Consider the following 19314-nt stretch of genomic DNA (forward strand, 5'->3'; position numbering starts at 1 on the left):
ATATTAATTTAGATAATGCCACTGGCCAAGTTGGCCAGGTACAGAGCGTTGGCAACGTGCGTCTGCTCTCCTCGGTGCCTCGGTGTGTGTGTGTGTGAGAGAGAGAGAGAGAGAGAGAGAGAGAGAGAGAGAGAGAGAGAATGTCTGTCTGTCTGTCTGTAATGACAGACAAGCAGCATGTGTTCAAAGTCGTTGCTACTGTGACCGGCCTTCATTCACCCAATACGACCAATTATGGAAAAATATTCACGGAAACAGTGTCTGTAGTACATTTTGGTGTCCTGGAAGAGTCATCGAAGTGATATAGGTGTGAGGGCTAGAGTAAGCCATTGTAGTGTCACTGAACCTCCGCCATGCATACAGACACCAGCAAAAAAACACAAAAAATTGCCCTCATTCCCCACTCACTCACTCTCCCTATCTGTACTTCACAGACCATCTGATGCCATCAACTTGAAGGATTGGTTAGTAATATGAAACCTTATTTGTTGGAACTGGTTAAGTATTAACAGAGATATGAAGCTTTAAAGATAGATGATTTTGCCGATTTCCGTTGGGAATGCCCGGCTGTGGGGAGCGCTTGCAACAACATCTGCTGGATGAGAAGGGTTAAGGATAAAACAGCAGAAAGTGTCGCACGGGTGTTCACTGATGGTGTGATCTATAGGTTCACCACACCGAAGGTGCTAAGAAGTGACAATGGTGGTGAATTTAACTCTGAAATTTTGCAAGAATTATGTAAACAATATAATACAAAGAAAGTTAATGTCATGGCCTACCATCCAGCTTCCAATGAATTGGTGGAAAGGCAGAATAAAAAAAAATTAGATGTACTATGGCACATTCTCAATGAAAATTATGCAAACTGAGATGACTGGACCCCCAGAGTTGAAGCATCAATCAATTGTGCAAATATAAATCCATAGGAGATACACTTCATTTCATCATTTACGGGTCAGACAAACGTCTCCCTTACGAGACGTTAAAAGGTGAACAAAGTCCCGTATTATGAAGATTATCCTAAACTTCACTTACGTGAATTTCAGGAAATACACCCAAAAGGTAAAGAAGCAGTAAATGATATCCAAGAAAGAAATAACAGAATCATTTAATAAGAAGGCAAAAGAATCAAACATCAGCATAGGTGATATTGTCTATGGCCTCATTCACATAGAGATAACAAACTGTCACCGAAATTTGAAGATCCATGCAAGGTAATTACCCCGTCACGTCCTGACCGATTTCCCACCTTCGATACCCCCCAATCCCGAGCTATTTTGGATTTTTTTTTTTTTTACTAAAACCTCCGCTTTTGTTGAGAAACAAAGGAAAATCACCAAGAAAGGGCTTACCGGGGTCCGTAAGTGGTCAGAACAGGTGAGGCACCCCCCATCAGGTATTGTATTGTGTCACTGACGTGTCAGGCTCTCACGTTTTCTATGGTAGGTAATTTTGGGAGAAACAACAAAGAACACATCTACATTTATTGATTTTGAACTAATAAACAATCACAACAATATAATGGTTTTCAATTATATATATAGGAAAAATAAGCATTGTTCCATCACACGAGCATAGCGAGTTTGGTCATATTGGTTACACACTGGTTGCTAAGTTTCTTGTTTCAGTAAACATATCATTTTTTCTACTTGCATAATACTGTTTCATTGACATTTTACCATTTTTGACCTTATGTAATTGTTTTCAGCTGTTTACAATCATTATGATGATATTTAGCATAACTATTGCACACATCTGCTTGCTCAGTGCAATCGTTGTGACTCTTATCTCAACATACATTATATATTTTTTTTACTTTCATATTATTGTTTTTAAGACATTGTACCATTTTTCAACCAATGTACATGTTTTCACTCGTTTACATTCCTTACGAGGGAATTTTGCGAAATGCTAGCCCATATTCATGTAGCAAGCACACTTGCTACCACTCGTGTTTCAGCTTATACTTTATTTCTTCACTTCCAATATGCTTACCCACTTACATTACACCCGTTTCCACCTTATACTACTATTTACATATTTATGGGCCTTATTTATTCCATTGAGCGTCTGAATATCGCATCAATATACGCTTACTAGGAATGTTTGGACTTAATTATATTTATTCACTTACATAATAATTTTCCACTAACATTACACCCGTTTCCACTATATACAAATATTTACATATTTACGGGCCTTATTTACTCCACTAAGCGTCAGAATATCGCATCTATATACACTTGCTAGGAATGTTTCGACTTAGAATATATTTATGCACTTACATAATAATTTTCCACTTACATTACACCCGTTTCCACTTTTATACTACTATTTAAATATTTTTGGGCCTTATAATTACACTGAGCGTCTGTATGTCTCTTTTCTTCCTGAGTATGAGCGTCATATCGCATTCACACCATATCAGAACTGCATCAAGGTGTGATATTCACTGAAACAAGGGTGAATGCAGAGACCCAAGTCTTACTCAACGCACTGATAGCGGGTGTCTTTTCTCTGAGTGGTGGGTCTCATACGGGAATTACCACACACATGACACCTGCGTTGTGGGCTAGGTCTATTTGGCTGGGGAGGTATAGGAGTGGGAAAATGGCAGGCGGATATTCTCAGGGGAGTTTGGGTGGTAGGGGCAGTGTGTGTGCGTTGTTGAGGCCTCTCGACCGCATACCTGGCAAAAATCTCACGTGTAAGCTCCCTCACAAACCCTTCAAAGGTTTCCTGTACTCCTGTTGTCATAGCGTGCAGGTGGTGGCAATTGAGGGCAGTTATGTCTAGCAGGTGAAAGAAGAGCTTCTTGTACCACTTCACTGTGGTCCTGGCATACTCGACAGTGGATATCACGGAGTCTGACTGGTCCACCAGGCGCATGTTGATGTTATAATCAAGCACACACTCAGGTTTCCAGATGTGTTGCCTCCTCTCGCTGTGGTAATCCACGGACTCTGTATGGTGCATTGATGGGCAGTGAACCGTGGACAATAGGCTGACTTCTCTGTTGTGGTTCCACACTGTAGCTAGGATGTTGTTAGCTTGGAAGAAGACCACCTCATTTGCTTCTAGTTTCTGCCCAACCTTCACCATGTGACGCCGGTTCACCTTGATGGTACCACGGAGTCCCGTGTCATGCAGGTGTAGATAACGAGCGAGAAGAGAGCTAATGTACCAGTTATCCAGGTAAAGGACGTGACCACGATGAAGGCAGTCTTCAATCATTGTCTTTACCATTGCTCCAGACAGTCCAATACTCCAATCTTCTATTATGTCTGTCTGTGCACCGGTGTACAAGACCATGTCTTGCACATAACCAGTCCTACAATCACACATAACAAAGATGTTGAACCCAAAACGGTGCCTTTTGCTGGGTATGTACTGCCGAAAGGAAATATTGCCTCTCCACAACATGAGACTCTCGTCTATGACAAGGTCTCTATAGGGATAAAATGAGGAACGGAATGTTTGCCGTAGGTGATCAAAAACCAACCTAATTCTCCTCATGTCATTTGCATTGGCAGGATCATCAGCATCATAAAAGTGGTGATGGCTTAGAATTTGCTGAAACCGATAATGGCTCATGATCTTGCCAAATATTGGAGTCTGCATGATAGGGTCCCTAGTCCAATATGCCAGAATTCTGTTTTTACGTACAATATCCATCAAAAGTACCAGGGCAAAAAATAAAAACCTTTCTGTAAGGGAGACAGGGGGAGGCGGTGGCTGAATCGGTAGAGAGGCGGCTTGCAGTCCTAATGGACCAAGGATCGAATCCCGGCTGGGGCAGGGAACAGTTTAAGGATTTGAATTTCCTAAAAAGCAGACTTTCCTGATCTACCAGATGACCTGCCGACATGTCGTAAAAATACCCCCGCTAATACCAGTACACCAGTCCTGTATGAGACAGACCTAGCATGTATTCAATATGGACGGTGGGTGTTAGCACCGAAGTGGTGACATGTGGAGGTGTAGGAGGACTACTGGGCCTTGAGATAGGCCACTACCCCCAAGAAATAGGCCCTGAGCCTTTGCCCAGAGTCGGACAAAAAAAAAAAAAAAATCATAAATGATCGAATGCCTGCTCTTTTTGCCCAGTCGTTCACTCTCACGGCGCTGGCTGCTAGCAAAACAGTTGGTTTGTTCCACTATCTGCACCACAAAACCCTCACCGAAGAACAGGTGGAAAAAAATCCAGCCTGGTGGAACAACGGTGAATTCCTGGAGCTGTGCAGCCAGCTCGCCCCTGCTCAGTGAAGGGGTGAATGATGAGAGAAAAATCACTGCCATCTTCCCAATTCCAAATCACATTACCCTCGCCCCCATCGTCCCCATTGTTGCCTTCGTCGGGGTGGGGAGGAGATGCTGGTGGGGGAGATAGGGGAGGAGGAGTGCGGAGGGCTTCTCCACTCGCCCTCCTTTTCCCTCGGCCTTTACCCTTCCCCTTTCCCTTACCCTTACGGCCTTGGGGAACATCAGGGGGCTCTTGGGAGGAAGTCCGGGAATATTGGGGAGCATAAGACGTGCTGGGGAGTGGCTCCTCCTCACCTCCCCACTCCATCACCACACCACGTGATTCACCATGCATCCTCACTGCCCCACATGATACACTCCGCCACCTCACACCACCACAGGAGAGCGATGACTCACTCCTGCCACTCTCACTTTCAATGCTCACCTCTACACTTTCCATTTCACTCCCCACTCCCTCCACGCCACTTCTGCCCTCCCTGAACAGAACACAAGGCCTATACCTGCTAGTACGACGTGCTGTGTGCTCGTGGCCGTGATGTGTGATAATCTCGCAGCTGTACCACGTCCCACGGCTCTGTCCTCGTCCTCGATTTCAGGCTCCACATCACATAGGGGCTGCCGAGAGGTGGTTGCACGGTGTTTTGGTGCAGGCTGGCCCTCTCTAGTGGCACGATAGGTCACATAGCGCCACTTCCTTGGGGACGGGACCTCCTCATCATTGCTGCTACTTTCCTCCTCCTCTGGTTAGAAATAATCCTTGTCCACCACCTTGTCATCAAAGGGCGAATCACTGTCGCCTGTGAAGGCGTCCAGGGAGGCTTGAATTTCCTCCTCCGAGAGACCTCTGTGTACCATGTCTGACCTGGGTCACTGCTATCAGTTAAGTGACCGAGCCGAGGGTGAGCGGGGGTCGCCGAGTGTCCCCGCCTGGTGGAAGGTAGGGGAAGGTCACGCGACCCTATGTACCCAAAATCAAGCACAAGATTTGAAAATTGTGCAAATTATGAACCTTGCAATTGCGCAACGTACCAGTACGTTACATTATGTTGTGACGTAGTCATACGTCGATGGGACGCCTCGGGTTAAGAGAAGAGCTGATAAGGTAGTGATTAGGTAACTGTCGAGTGATGAAGAAAAAGAAATACATATTGATCACTTAAAAAGGGTCTCAAGAAATATAGCTTGCAATTATAAAACACCAGACATGACTGAAAAGCCTAGTACACAGTCATGATGAAAATAAGCTGGAAGTAATTAACACATATCGGAATGAATTGTGGTCGCATACCGGTACCAGACAGACAAATATAGGTGCAACCAATACAGATCTCGCTATAACAAGGCATTAACATGACCTAGGAATCAATTTAGATTCTTTGATAGATAATAAGATTAAAGAGGTCGAGATAACTAGTATTCATCATCACTTTCATCACCCTTAGCATAACTTGCTAGCAACAATGGATTAGATATCTATTACAGTTGCTCTTTCGGTAGGTAAAGATGAGGTGAATTATTCCATGGATCATGTACCTGTTAATATCAAGAGGATCACCTCACTTACACCCTCAACATGTAGTCAGAGAAGGGTGCCTGATTTCACCAACAGCCTCAACGGCAATTGTACAGGACATAATATGTACCAAAATCAGCTTGGACGTACTGCAAGACCTACCAAGAATGTTACAGAAAAAATCAGGCCCACTTAGAACTCTGCAAGCGGTATTAACACGCCCATCCTCACAGGATCACCCCACACAGAAAGTAGCTGAATTAATGAAGTTAACAGATTGGAATTAGAACATGATATGCACATAATGATCACCATGATCCAAGACATCCCTTCAGCTGGGAGTAACACATTTAGGACAGGAAACAACATCATAAATACACGTAACAGACATGTTGTTGTTTTTTCGACCTAGGTGGAGCAATTATAGGCAACATTTTTGGACTGGCTACAGAAAATGATCTAGAGGAAATAAATAACAAATTTAACAAAATTACACAAATCCTCTCGTATCAACAAAAGTTGGCTGATACCCATAACCCCTTAACCCCTTAACCACGGGGATGTCGGAAGCACTCCGTGCCCGTCCCGCAGGGATATTCGCGCTCCGGCTGACTTTTTAAAAATATTTACCAAAAATAATCCCAGAATACTATAATTACATATGCATATGGCACATACCTTCAGCATTCTCCTGGGATGTTTGTTGAGCCTTCGTCGACTAGGATAGGACTTATGGAGACTTCTGAAGTTGGGTAACGAAGTCTCCATTTTACAATTCCCGACACCCCGTAGTATGGTTTCCACTGCCTGATATTATCACTAGAAACACTATTCTATGAATTTCAAGTAGTTTGGAATCCATACTCCAAAGAAAAACACTATGAAATCAATGTAAATTATGAGCGCATATGAGCTTTCCACCAACGCTCTCGTTCCCTGCTGGTATTCTGAGGCAAAGCTTTCATTTATCATTTTTAAACACACTCACACTTTATATTCCTAGTACTTTGTTACACTTATTAATATATACAATATTTATCCATAACTTTCCTTCACTACTAGTAGTTAATTTTCACTCCAGGCATTCACTTTCTCATTCAATAAACTAGCATAGAGAGCGAAGCTTTCACTTTCACTGTGATTTCTCCAAGTATTTATACTCATATTCTTATATTAGTAACTATTTACATTTCTATTTACATTTTCTATTTTATTTACATTATTTAAATTTCTATTTTATTTACATTATTTACATTTCTATTTTATTTACACTGTGTTATGCACTGTCACTTGCAGTAACTAAGGGCTCCTTTCCCTTCGAGCCAGAACGAACTTGGGACGCTGAAGCACTCGTACTGTGAGTTTCTGTCACCATTTCCTCCACTGGCTCATCAAACAATTCACCTGATAGATCATAGTCACTGTCCATCATTATCATGGATAAAATAGCCAATTCACGTTCCACAGCAGTGTCAGTCCTTTACCCCTTCCCACACGAGGTTTAGTAGGGGTAGAGGTCACAGGGCCCTATGCAGTGGGCTCAGAAGCGCCAAAAATGGAGGGGCACGAATCCGACATGGTTTCACCTCAAAAGACGACAGTAAACTGAATGATGTGGCGTATTATGGGCAGGGAAGGGTTGACAATGTCAGCATGGTGACAGCTGCTAATTTTTATGCTGTGGAATGATTGGCAGGAAATCCAGACAATACATAGTAAATTAGGTAGTTCCAGGTGAATGTAAATATCACTTAGGCCCCTCCCTTCCTTTCTTATATATATTTTTATTACGAGAATAGGTCATATGGCATATTTCAAGGGGAAACAAATGGGGAAAATTAGCGAACGAGTGCACGTGGGGTGTTGCCAAGTGATAATTAGCCCATTCCAGGTGTATGGCAGTATCAATTACCTTTTCTCCTTTTTTTTAAATATTATATTGTACAAGAATACGGCATAGGGCACATTTCAATGGATGAAATGAGTGGAAAGATTCGGGCAGGATTTGTGTAGCACAGCGCAGCTGGGCAGGCGGGAGGAGAGGGTAATGGAGGGGAGGTAAGGAGGGGAGTCAAGGACAGGGGAAAAATGGCTAAATTGTTAACAAAGGATGGGAGTACTTATGACATTAGCAGCGCTGACTATAGCTGGACACTGGCAGTACTGACGGATGATACAAGCCACCACTTGAAAGCCCGGCCAATTCAAAATAACAGAATCACAAAAGTGAAGCCACTCGGTATGATCCCTTGCGCCCGAGCGTCACGAAAGTGATGCCCCGTGGTTAAGGGGTTAATGATGACGATTGTAAAGAACCGAAGGAAGGCAGAAGCATCCACTCTAGGAACTGTGGAGAATGTAAATGCACTAGAAGGAAACAGTACATTATTCCAACACCTCTCAGTGATCATGGAACACACTGATGTAATAATACTAGAGTTAGACAATACTAGAGCTCATTATCAGTCTTTCATGAAAGGAATTGCTAATGCTGGTAACGGAAGGATCGCCATTAATCCATTACTCATTCACAACCTCTGTCAAATAATTAGTCCAGGCATACATGAGCATCGTTTGAAACTTTTGTCCGAGGAAAGAAATCTGATGTTATATTATCCATATTTGGAAGCAACACTCACAACAACATCAATAGTAGTTCATGTACCGTTTGTAACAGATGATTTTTTCACAGTCTATCAAGTATACCCTTTTCCTTCTAAGAAAGATGACTCATTAGTCACCATCAACATCAAAACAGAAGTCATCATGGTCTCCAAGAAACAGGACGCTGTCACTTACACTAGTGAAACAACAACTGAACAAAAAGGTCACACATCATTACATGCATTTCATCTTTGTCCTGCATACATCTTCATGTTTCAGCCAGCTGAGACAGTCCCTTGTGAAATGGCTATCATAAAAGGTCATGACATCCTTCATCACTGCAAATTCACATTCGCTTCAGATAAACTCATCCATCATCAATGGACTGGACATTCACAGTTCTTCTACTTCACTCAAAATACATCAGTTTCTGTGACGTGGCCAGGCACACCTCCAGCCCATACATCAGCATCTGGTTTATGCATCTCACCAGATTACTGTGCCGTACTGACACCTACACTATCCACGTTGCCCACTAAAAACCATTATGCCATTCTCAACCACACACACAAGTACTTCCAGCCATTACCTAGGATGAACTTAAATGTAAGTGAACACATTAAGCTGACTTCACCCAAGTATGAAACCATGCAGAATACAGTAGGATTATGTTCAACCCATATTATGCATACAGCCCAGCTCCAGTCATCTTTGTAATTTTCTCCATCATATTTGCTAAATTACTTTTAGCCATTCACAGAATGCAAGCAAGGATAGCTAACCTGGAATCAGTGTTCAAGAACTGTTCTGTACAAGTGATACAAACTCTGTAAATACTGTATATAAATATAAATATATATATATATATATATATATATATATATATATATATATATATATATATATATATATATATAAAACAGAACATAATATGGGTGATATAATATAGGGTTACTTTAATTATACTACCAAGTCTCATTTATGTACACTGTATAACTAACTACAGTAGACTTCCCATTGTATTATTTAATATTATTATCATACTATAATTATATATCTACTCTACATGTACCATTATAGCATGTTACAATTATATGACTACAGTGTCTACAGTTATAATCACTACATTATCACAATTATATAAACTTTTACAATATGTACTTCACTTAATTAACTTGCAAATTAATTGTAATGTGTAAATAAAATGTAGTAATATGTTATGACAATACAGTATTTACTGTCGTTGGTATGACAGTGGGCATGACCGAGCGATATGTAGGCATAACATGTTATAACACAATACTATATATATATAACTATGGTATGCAGCTATGCAGACATAGTTAACAATATGTAAAACAGGTAGTTATGTCTGAGTTTTCCGAGAAGAGACAACCACACATCCCTCTCACCTAGACGAATCAAGAATATCATTCACTCCTGATCATGTATCGGAAATATGACTGACACACACACACGCACAAATGTACGCACACGTACGCCCACACACTTTAGCGGGAAGTTAGAGGGAGATATAAGTCCGGTATCACATGTAGGGAAGTTAGTGGGACAGGAGAGAACAAGAGTTTGACAAGAAAAGAGACATACTGTAGGGAGTAGGAGAGTGAGAGTAAGGTAGGAGGACAGCAGCTAGCATAAATTGCTACTAATCATAGGCTACGTGGGTCACGCCAAACTCTTAACTTTTATTCATAATTGTTTCACAGTAAACCCCATTGACCCAAATCTGCATATTTCATCATCCCACTTAAAATACGAAGAGGGTAACGGAACAGAGAAGGCCTACACTGACATCTATAACGCCCCACCATTACTTTCTCCCCTCGTGACTCTCCCATCGACGATTCAACCAGATAACCTTCTCTGTATAATTACACCCCTCGGCTACGTCAACTTACGTATGTGTGTGTGTGTGTGTGTGTGTGTGTGTGTGTGTGTGTGAGAGAGAGAGAGAGAGAGAGAGAGAGAGAGAGAGAGAGAGAGAGAGAGAGTGTGTGAGTGTGTTTGCATTTCTTTGTGTGTGTGTGTGTGTGTGTGTGTGTGTGTGTGTGTGTGTGTGTGTTCTTACCTAATTGTTCTTAACTAATTGTATCTTTACAGGAATGAGTCAAGCTCGTACTGTCCCGTCTTAAACCATATTTATCGTACATATCCAAAAATTTGTGAATTGTTTTGGCACACACTATTTCATTCGGTAGTGCATTCCACTGATCAATTGCTCTATTTGGGAAACTAAATTTCCTTAGGTCTTTAACACCTCTCTTTTTATGCAGTTTTTTGCAGTGTCCTCTTGCTGATGCTTCCCCATACGTTAAGTAATCATTTATGTCCTTTTTTTTTCCTTCTCTGACATGCATTTACAGAGCATAATCATGTCACCTCTTTTCCTTCTCTCCTGTAGTGTTGGTAGATTCAGTTTATTTAGTCTTTCTTCGTAGCTTAGATCCCTTAAGCTTGGTACCCATCTTGCAGCGGCCCTTTGAACTTTTTCAATCTTGTCTATGTGTTTTTTGAGATAAGGACTCCAGACTACTGATGCATACTCCAGGGTTCGTCTGATGAATGATGTTATTATCTTTCTTAGCATGTCTTCCTTTATGTATGTAAACGCTATTCTCATATTGTCAAGCAGTGTATACATGTTCCGTACCTTCTCACTGATGTGGTCAGCCGGAGACAATCACACCTAGGTCCTTCTCTTTTTCTGATGTGTGTAGGGTTTTATTTCCTAATGGATAATCCCAATCAGATCTTTTCCATTTTTACCAAACTTGATTACATGACACTTGTCCACATTGAATTCCATTTGTCATGTATTACTCCATTCATTAAGTTTATTTAATTCTTCTTGTAGCTCTTTACAAGAGTCTGTGTTAGTAATTCTTCTTTGTATTTTTGCATCATCTGCAGACATATTTAGATAGCTTTCATTTCCAGTGTTACTGTCTGTATCATTTCTATACACTAAAAACATGATTGGTACCAGCACTGAGCCCTGTGGTACTCCACTAGTCACTTCTTTCCATGATGAGTAATTTCCCCTTAGTACTGTTCTCATTTCTCTTTCATGAGAAAATCTTTCATCCAACAATACAGTTTGCCTCGAATTCCTCCTTGATGGTAAGGTTTCCATGAAAGTCTTTGGTGTGGTACTGTTTCAAATGCTTTCTCGAAATATAAATAGATACTGTCCACCAATCCTTCTCTTTCCTGTAATGTGTCTGTTACTGTCATAGTAGCTCAACAGATTAGTAACACATGATTTTCCTTTTCTGAAACCAAACTATCTTTCAGTTATCATACTGTATTCTTCTAATTGATTTACCCAAGCTTTTCTTATAAGCTTTTCTAATACCTTGCTTACAACACTGGTTAGTGATACTGGTCAGTAGTTAAGTGGATTTTGTCTATTCCCTTTCTTGATTAAGGGAACAATGTTTGCTTTCTTCCAAATATCAGGTAGTTTACCTTGACTCAAGGATTTCTGGAAAATTAAAAATAATGGTTTACTTAACTCCTTTGCACATTCACGTAGCACCCAACATGAAATTTCATCAGGACCATTTGCTTTTCCCTTGTCTAATTTACTTAGCTCCTCTTGTATTTCCTCTTCTGATGTTTGTATATCTGGTAGTATGTTTGGGCATGCATGTTCCACATAATCCCTCTCAAAATTTTTTCCTCTGTAAAAACTGATTGGAAATTCTTGTTTAGTGCTTCGCAAATATATAAGTGATTCCATCGTCCGTAATGGATTGTATTTTATTTTTTACTTTGGTTTTGCTTCTGATGTAGCTGTAAAATAGCTTTGGTTGATCACTACTTTTATTTATGATATCCTCCTCAAACTGTTTTTGGGCTTCCCTCCTTATTCTTGTATAATCGTTTCTTGCCTGTTTGTAATTATTATATGCCCTTTCACTATTGTGTCTTCTGCATCTATTCCACAACAAATCTCTTTTTTCTTGATTTTTTACATTCTGTATTGAACCATTTCTTTATTTTCTTTTCTGCTTCTTTGTGCTGTGGGATGTACTTCTGGACTCCTATTTCATAAAGTTCACAGAATTTTTCATATATAGCATTTAAAGTTTGTCCTCTAAGCTTCTTTTCCCAAGCAATTTCTAAGAAGTACTTCTTTAGTTCATGATACTTTCCCTTTTTATAGTTTAGGCTCTTTTTGTAACTTTCATTGTTGTTATCTATGTCATATGCAATCCTGAAATTGCAATTTAGTACTGCATGGTCGCTTTTGCCGAATTTAGGATGATATATTAAATTGTCAACATTGTTTTCTTGCCTAGTAAATATGAGATCTAGCATTCAGGGTACATCAAGTCCTCTTTTTCTGGTGCTTTCCCTTACATGTTGCGTTGGAAAAAACTCTTGCACAAGATCCAGGAGCTTTTGGTCCCAACAGCTTTCTTGGCTTATTATATCTAGAGTATTCCAATTTATATTTGAATTAAAATCTCCAGTTACTATAATTCTTTTCTATTTCTCTTACATTTTATGTAGTAATGCTCTTAAACTCTGAATTGTACTGTCCGCCAGGTCCTCATATTCGTCTCTTTCCCATGTGTTTGATCTGGGTGGCATGTACAAATTGGCTACAATTACTTTCCCTTCAGATGTATTTATCTCTACTGCAATCAGTTCTACTTGTGAGGGTATATCTAATTCTATTTCTTTGACTTTTAGATTTTTCTTAGTTAATATTATAATTTCTCCTTTTTTTAAGTTCCTATCTCTTCTCCATATATTCCTTTAAGTTTAGGATGTCATTCGATATCCTTGGTGTTAGTTTTTTTTCAGTTAGGCATATTATATGTGGTTCACTTTCTCTGATGTATTCATTCATCTCTAATAATTTAGATACCATTCCATCCACATTTGAGTATATCAATTTAATCATTTTGTTTATATACTTATCATGATTTGGTTCTACTACCTTCCTCCTTTTTATTCCCTCCTGTTTATGTACCACTTTCGTACCTGCAATCCAATTACTTTGTAAAAATGTATTCATCTCCTCTGATCTTCCCTCATTTTTTGTTATTGCTTCCTCCCTCTTCCCTTTCAGTAATTCTAGTTCCTCTTGTGTTAGGCATCTTTTTATCCATACATTTTTGAACTCCTCTTTTTCCATAAGGTTCTTTGCATTTTTTAGTATCTCCTCCACGGTGTTTACACTCTGGAAGGTTACCTTTAAGGTTCTTGACTTGCTTTTCTCGTATTTCCTTAACCTTTTGTCTTCCTCTATGTCTTTACTACAGATTTTCTGATACTTCTTTCAATATGCCCATTACATTTGCCATCTCCTTTTTGTCTCTTGAGATCTTGTTTTTTTACTTCTTCCTCTATACCAGTGATTACTATAGATTTGTTAATATCTACTGAATCTCTGACTAACTTAGGATTGTTTTGGATTATTCTTTTCAAGTCCTTTTTAATGCTTTTTTTTCCACCCTTGTTTCCAAGTCTTTCTTTACTTTCACCATTTCAGCATAAGTGGTTTCTACAACATTTGTAGCTTTGCACAGCTTCATTCACCTGTGTTATCTTCTCCTCAATATCGCTGCTCTGATCTATCAGACTGCTTACATGCCTAATTGTCTCTGTATCATTTTTTAACTCTTCCATAATACTCTCGTGGTTGACTCCTGTACTTGCCATTTCACTAATTTTACTCCGAAGTGTACCCACTTCAACTGTTAGCTCATTTATGGTAGTTTCTTTCTTGTTGACTTCCTTTCCTAATTTTTCTTTTTCTTCCTTTTGCAAGTGCGTCTGTTTCTTAATTTCATCAATCTCATTCTGAAAAGCAATCTCTAACCTATTTACTTTTTCAACCAGTTTGTTGGGAGTCTCCAATTCAACCACTTCTTCGTAGAAATCTTCATCCTACTTTCTACCTTTATCCCCTTTCTTTTCCAAATTTGCTTTACTAAAGTATGTGGTCATTTTGCAGTACTAAAAGCGCATATAGTAATTACATTCCCTGGGACAGATTGTAGACTAAACAACGATCAGCTGATTGTGTGCATTCTTGCGCTGCTTGTTTACTTTTCTGTTTGACCAAGTGTTACTTAAAACTTTTTTTTTTTTTTTTTAAATATTAGAACACCATTTAGTCTAACCTTGTTCAGAGCTTGACTCATATAATGATACTTATTTAGGTAATGCCGTTGCCCAAGCTGGCCAGATATAGAGCGGTGTCGATGTACGTCTGCTCTCTCTCGGTGTATGTGTGTGTGTGTGTGTGTGTACCTAATTGTTCTTACCTAACTGTATCTTTACACGAATGAGTCAAGCTTGTACTGTTCCGTGTCTTGAACCATTTTAATTGTACATATTCTTAAATTTATGAATTGTTTTGGCACATTTCATTCGATAGTGCATTCCACTGACCAATTGCCCTATTTGGGAAACTAAATTTCCTTACGTCTTTATCGCCCCTCTTTTTATGTAGTTTTTTGGAGTGTCCTCTTGCTGATGCATCCCCATAGGTTATGTAATCATTTATGTCTATTTTCTCCTTCCCTGATATGCATTTATATAGCATAATCATATCACCTCTTTTCCTTCTCTCTTGTAGTGTAGGTAGATCCAGTTTTCTAGTCTTTCGTCATAGTTTAGATCCCTTAAGCTTGGTACCCATCTTGGAGTGGCCCTTTGAACGTTTTCAATCTTATCTGTATATTTTTTGAGATGAGGACTCCAGACTACTGACACATACTCCAGGGTTGGTCTGATACATGATGTTATTATTTTTCTTAGCATGTCTTCATTTAAGTATGTGAATGCTATTCTCATATTTGCAAGAAGTGTATACATGTTCCGTACCTTCTCACTGATGTGGTCAGCTGGAGATAGTCTGTTATTGATAATCACACCTAGGTCCTTCTCTTTTTCTGATGTGTGTAAGGTTTTACTTCCTAACTTATAATCCCAATCAGGTCTTTTTCCACTTTTACCAAACTTGATTACATGACACTTGTCCACATTGAATTGCATTTGCCATGTATTGCTCCATTCATGAAGTTTATTTAATTCTTCCTGTAGCTCTTTTCAAGAGTCTGTGTTAGTAATTCTCCTTTGTATTTTCGCATCACCTGCAAACATATTTAGATAGCTTTCATTTGCAATGTTACTGTCTGTATCATTTATAAACACTAAAAACATGATTGGTGCCAGCACTGAACCCTGTGGAACTCCACTAGTCACTTCCCTCCGCGATGAGTAATTTCCCCTTATTACTGTTCTCATTTCTCATTTTTGAGAAGTCTTGCATCCAACAATACAATTTGCCTCGGATTCCTCCTTCATGGTACAGTTTCCATAAAAGTCTTTGGTGCGGTACTGACAAATGCTTTCTTGAAATCTAAATAGATACTGTCCACCCATCCTTCTCAGTTCTGTAATGTTTCTGTTACTCTATCATAGCAGCTCAACAAATTAGTAACACATGAGTTTCCCTTTCTGATACCAACGTGTCTTTCTGTTATCATATTGTGTTCTTCGAGATGATTTACCCGTACTTTTCTTATCAGTATTTCTAATACCTTGCTTACAACACTGGTTAGTGATACTGGTCGGTAGTTGAGTGGATTTTGTCTATTCCCTTCGTTGAAGAAGAGAACAATATTTGCTTTCTTCCAAATATCAGGTAGTCTACCTTGTCTCAAGGATTCCTTGAAAATTAAAAATAATGGTTTACTTAACTCCTTTGCACATTCATGTAGCACCGAACATGAAATTTCATCAGGACCATTTGCTTTTCCTTCGTCTAGTTAACTAAACTGCTCCTGTATTTCTTTTTCTGATATTTGTATATCTGGTAGTGTGTGTGGGCATGCATGTTCCATAAAATCCCTCTCAAATTTATTTTCGTCTGTTAAAACTCATTGGTAATTCTTTTTTAGCGCTTCACAAATATCCTTCTCTTGCGTGTAGGTGATCCCTTCATGTGTAATGGATTGTATTTTATTTTTTACTTTGGTTTTGCTTCGGATGTAGCTGTAAAATAGGTTCTGTTGACCACTATCTTTATTTACGATGTCCTCCTCAAACTGTTTTTGAGCTTCCCTCCTTATTATTGTATAATCGTTTCTTGCCTGTTTATATTTGTTATATGCCCTCTCCCTATTGTGTCTTCTGTATATGTTCCACAGCAAATCTCTTTTTTTTATATTTTACATTGTATTATAGCATCTGCTTCTTTGTGCTGTGGGATGCACTTCTGGACTCCATCCATCCATCCATCCATTGCCAGACGCCATGTATCCCAAATGGGGTGGCCAAGGGCTTAGAGTTAATTGTTTTACGGGGAGGGGCACTAATCCTCCACCAACCCCACTTGACGTAGGGATGCCAACAGCATCTGGTGTTCCCAGGCGGTCACCCATCCAAATACTAACCAGACCCAACGTTGCTGGACTCCTATTTCATAAAGTTCACAGAATTCTCTGTATATAACATTTAATCTTGTTCTGTAAGCTCTTTTTCCCAATATATTTCTAAGAAGTATTTCTTTAGGTCATGACAGTTGCCCATTTTGTAGTTAACGCTCTTTTTGTAACTCTCATTAGTATTAACTATGTCATATGCAATACGGTGTGATCACTTTTGGTCTTTGAGAGAGGTGAAGTCAGTGAATGTACAGCGAGACTGGATGGTGAGGATTTGGAAAATGTGATTACGTTTAAGTATTTGGGTAATGTAATGAGTAAAGATGAAGGTTTGGATGGTGAAGTGCTTGAAAGGGTACAGCAGGGAAGAAAGGTTGCTGGTTCCTTGAAAGCAGTGATAAGAAGCAGGGAAGTGAGCATGGAAGTGAAAAAGTTACTACATGACAGTATTGTGATACCAACTCTAACGTATGGAAGTGAAGCTTGGACGTTGCTGGAAGGACACAAGTCAAGAGTGAGAGCAGTGGAAATGAGTTACTTAAGAGGAGCCTGTGGAGTCACATGGAGAGAGAGGCTGACAAATGAGTATATAAAGGAGCGTTGTGGTGTGGATGTGGATGTGATAGGAAGCGTTAGGAGGAATACACTGAGGTGGTTTGGCCATGTGGAGAGGATGGAGGGTGAAAGACTGACGAAGAGAGTGTATGTGAGTGAGGTGGAGGGGGAAAGAGGGAGGGGGAGGCCGAGAATGAGATGGAGGGATGGGGTGGAGAGGTATATGAGAGAGGGGGGTGTGAGTTGGGAGTGGGCAGTGGAATGGCGGGGGACAGCGACGTGGAGGCGATTTGTTTGTGGTCATCCCGAACGCGATTGAGGCGTCTGGCAATAGATAGACAGACAATGATCACTTTTGTCGAATGGAGGGTGATACATTATATTGTCAATATCGTTTTCTTGCCTTGTAAATATCAGATCTAGTACTGATGGCATGTCAAGACCTCTTTTTCTGGTGCTTTCTTTTACATGTTGTTAGGAAAAACTCCTGCACAAGGTCCAGGAGCTTTTGGTCTCAAAAGCATTCCTGGCTTTTTATATCTAGAGTATTTCAATATATGCTTGTATTGAAATCTCCAGCTACTATAATTCTTTCAGATATCTCCTCCATTCTATGTACTAATGCTCTTAAACTTTGAATTGTTTTCTCTGTCAGGTCTTCATATTCGCCTTTTTCCCAAATGTTTGATCTCGATGAAATGTATAAATTTGCCACAATTACTTTCCCTTCAGACGTACTAATCTCTACTGCGATCAGTTCTATCTGTGAGGGTACATCTAGTTCTGTTTCCTTGACTTGCAGATTTTTCTTTGTTAATATTATAGTTCTTCCTCCTTTTTTTAAGTTCCTGTCTCTTCTACATATATTGCATTCCTGTAGGTTTAGTGTATCGTTTGATATCCTTCGTGTTAATTCTGTTTCAGTTAGGCAAACAATATGTGGTTCTTTTTTTTTTTTTTTAAATAATCATTCATCTCTAGTAATTCAGATACCATTCCATGTGCATTAGAGTATATCAACTCAATCATCTTGTTTACATACTTATCATGACTTGGGTCTACTACCTTTCTCCTTTTTATTCCCTCCTGTTTATGTACCACTTTCGAACCAGCAATCCAATTCCTTTGTAAAAAAAAATGTGTTCTTCTCTTCCTCTGATCTTCCCTCATGCTTTGTTTTTGACTCCTCCCTCTTCTCTTTTAGTAATCCATTTCCTCTTGAGTTAGGCATCTTTTTATCCATACATTTTGGAGTCCTCTTTTTTCCATAAGTTTGTTTGCATTTTTCAGTATTTCCTCCAACCTGTTTACACTCCGGAAGGTTACTTTTGAAGGCCCCTGATTTATTTTGCTCATATTTCCCTAGCCTTTTGTGTTCCTCTTTGTCTTTATTACAGATTTCCTTTGACACTTCCTTCAATCTGTTCATTACATTTGCCATCTCTTTTTTGTCTCTAGAAATCTTGTTTTTTATTTCTTCCTCCTCAATACCAGTGATTACTGTAGATTTGTTGATGTCTGCTGAATCTTTGACCAATTTTGGATTGTTTTGGATTGTTTTCTTTGCTTCATTTTTAATGCTTTGTTCTTCAACTCTTGTTTCTTAGTCTTTCTTTACTTTCACCATTTCAGCATAAGTGGCTTCCACATCATTTTTGTAGCTGTGCATCGCTTCATTTACCTGGGTTATCTTCTCAATATCACTGCCATGATCTATCAGAGTCCTTGCATGTCTTATTGTCTCTGTATCATTTCTGAACACTTCCATATTACTCTCATGGCTGACAACTGTGCTTGCCATTTCACTGATCTTCCTTCTGACTTTACCCACCTCAAATGATAATTCAGCAATTGTTGTGTCTTTCTTATTAATCTCCTTTACTAAATTTTTATTTCTTCCTTCTGCATGAGCAACTGCTTTTACTATTAATCTTTTTCACTCTGAAA

This window comes from Coenobita brevimanus, chromosome 8 (assembly GCF_032717465.1).
Source record: "Coenobita brevimanus isolate Jiangsu-jjx chromosome 8, ASM3271746v2, whole genome shotgun sequence".
In the NCBI taxonomy this organism is placed as follows: domain Eukaryota; kingdom Metazoa; phylum Arthropoda; class Malacostraca; order Decapoda; family Coenobitidae; genus Coenobita; species Coenobita brevimanus.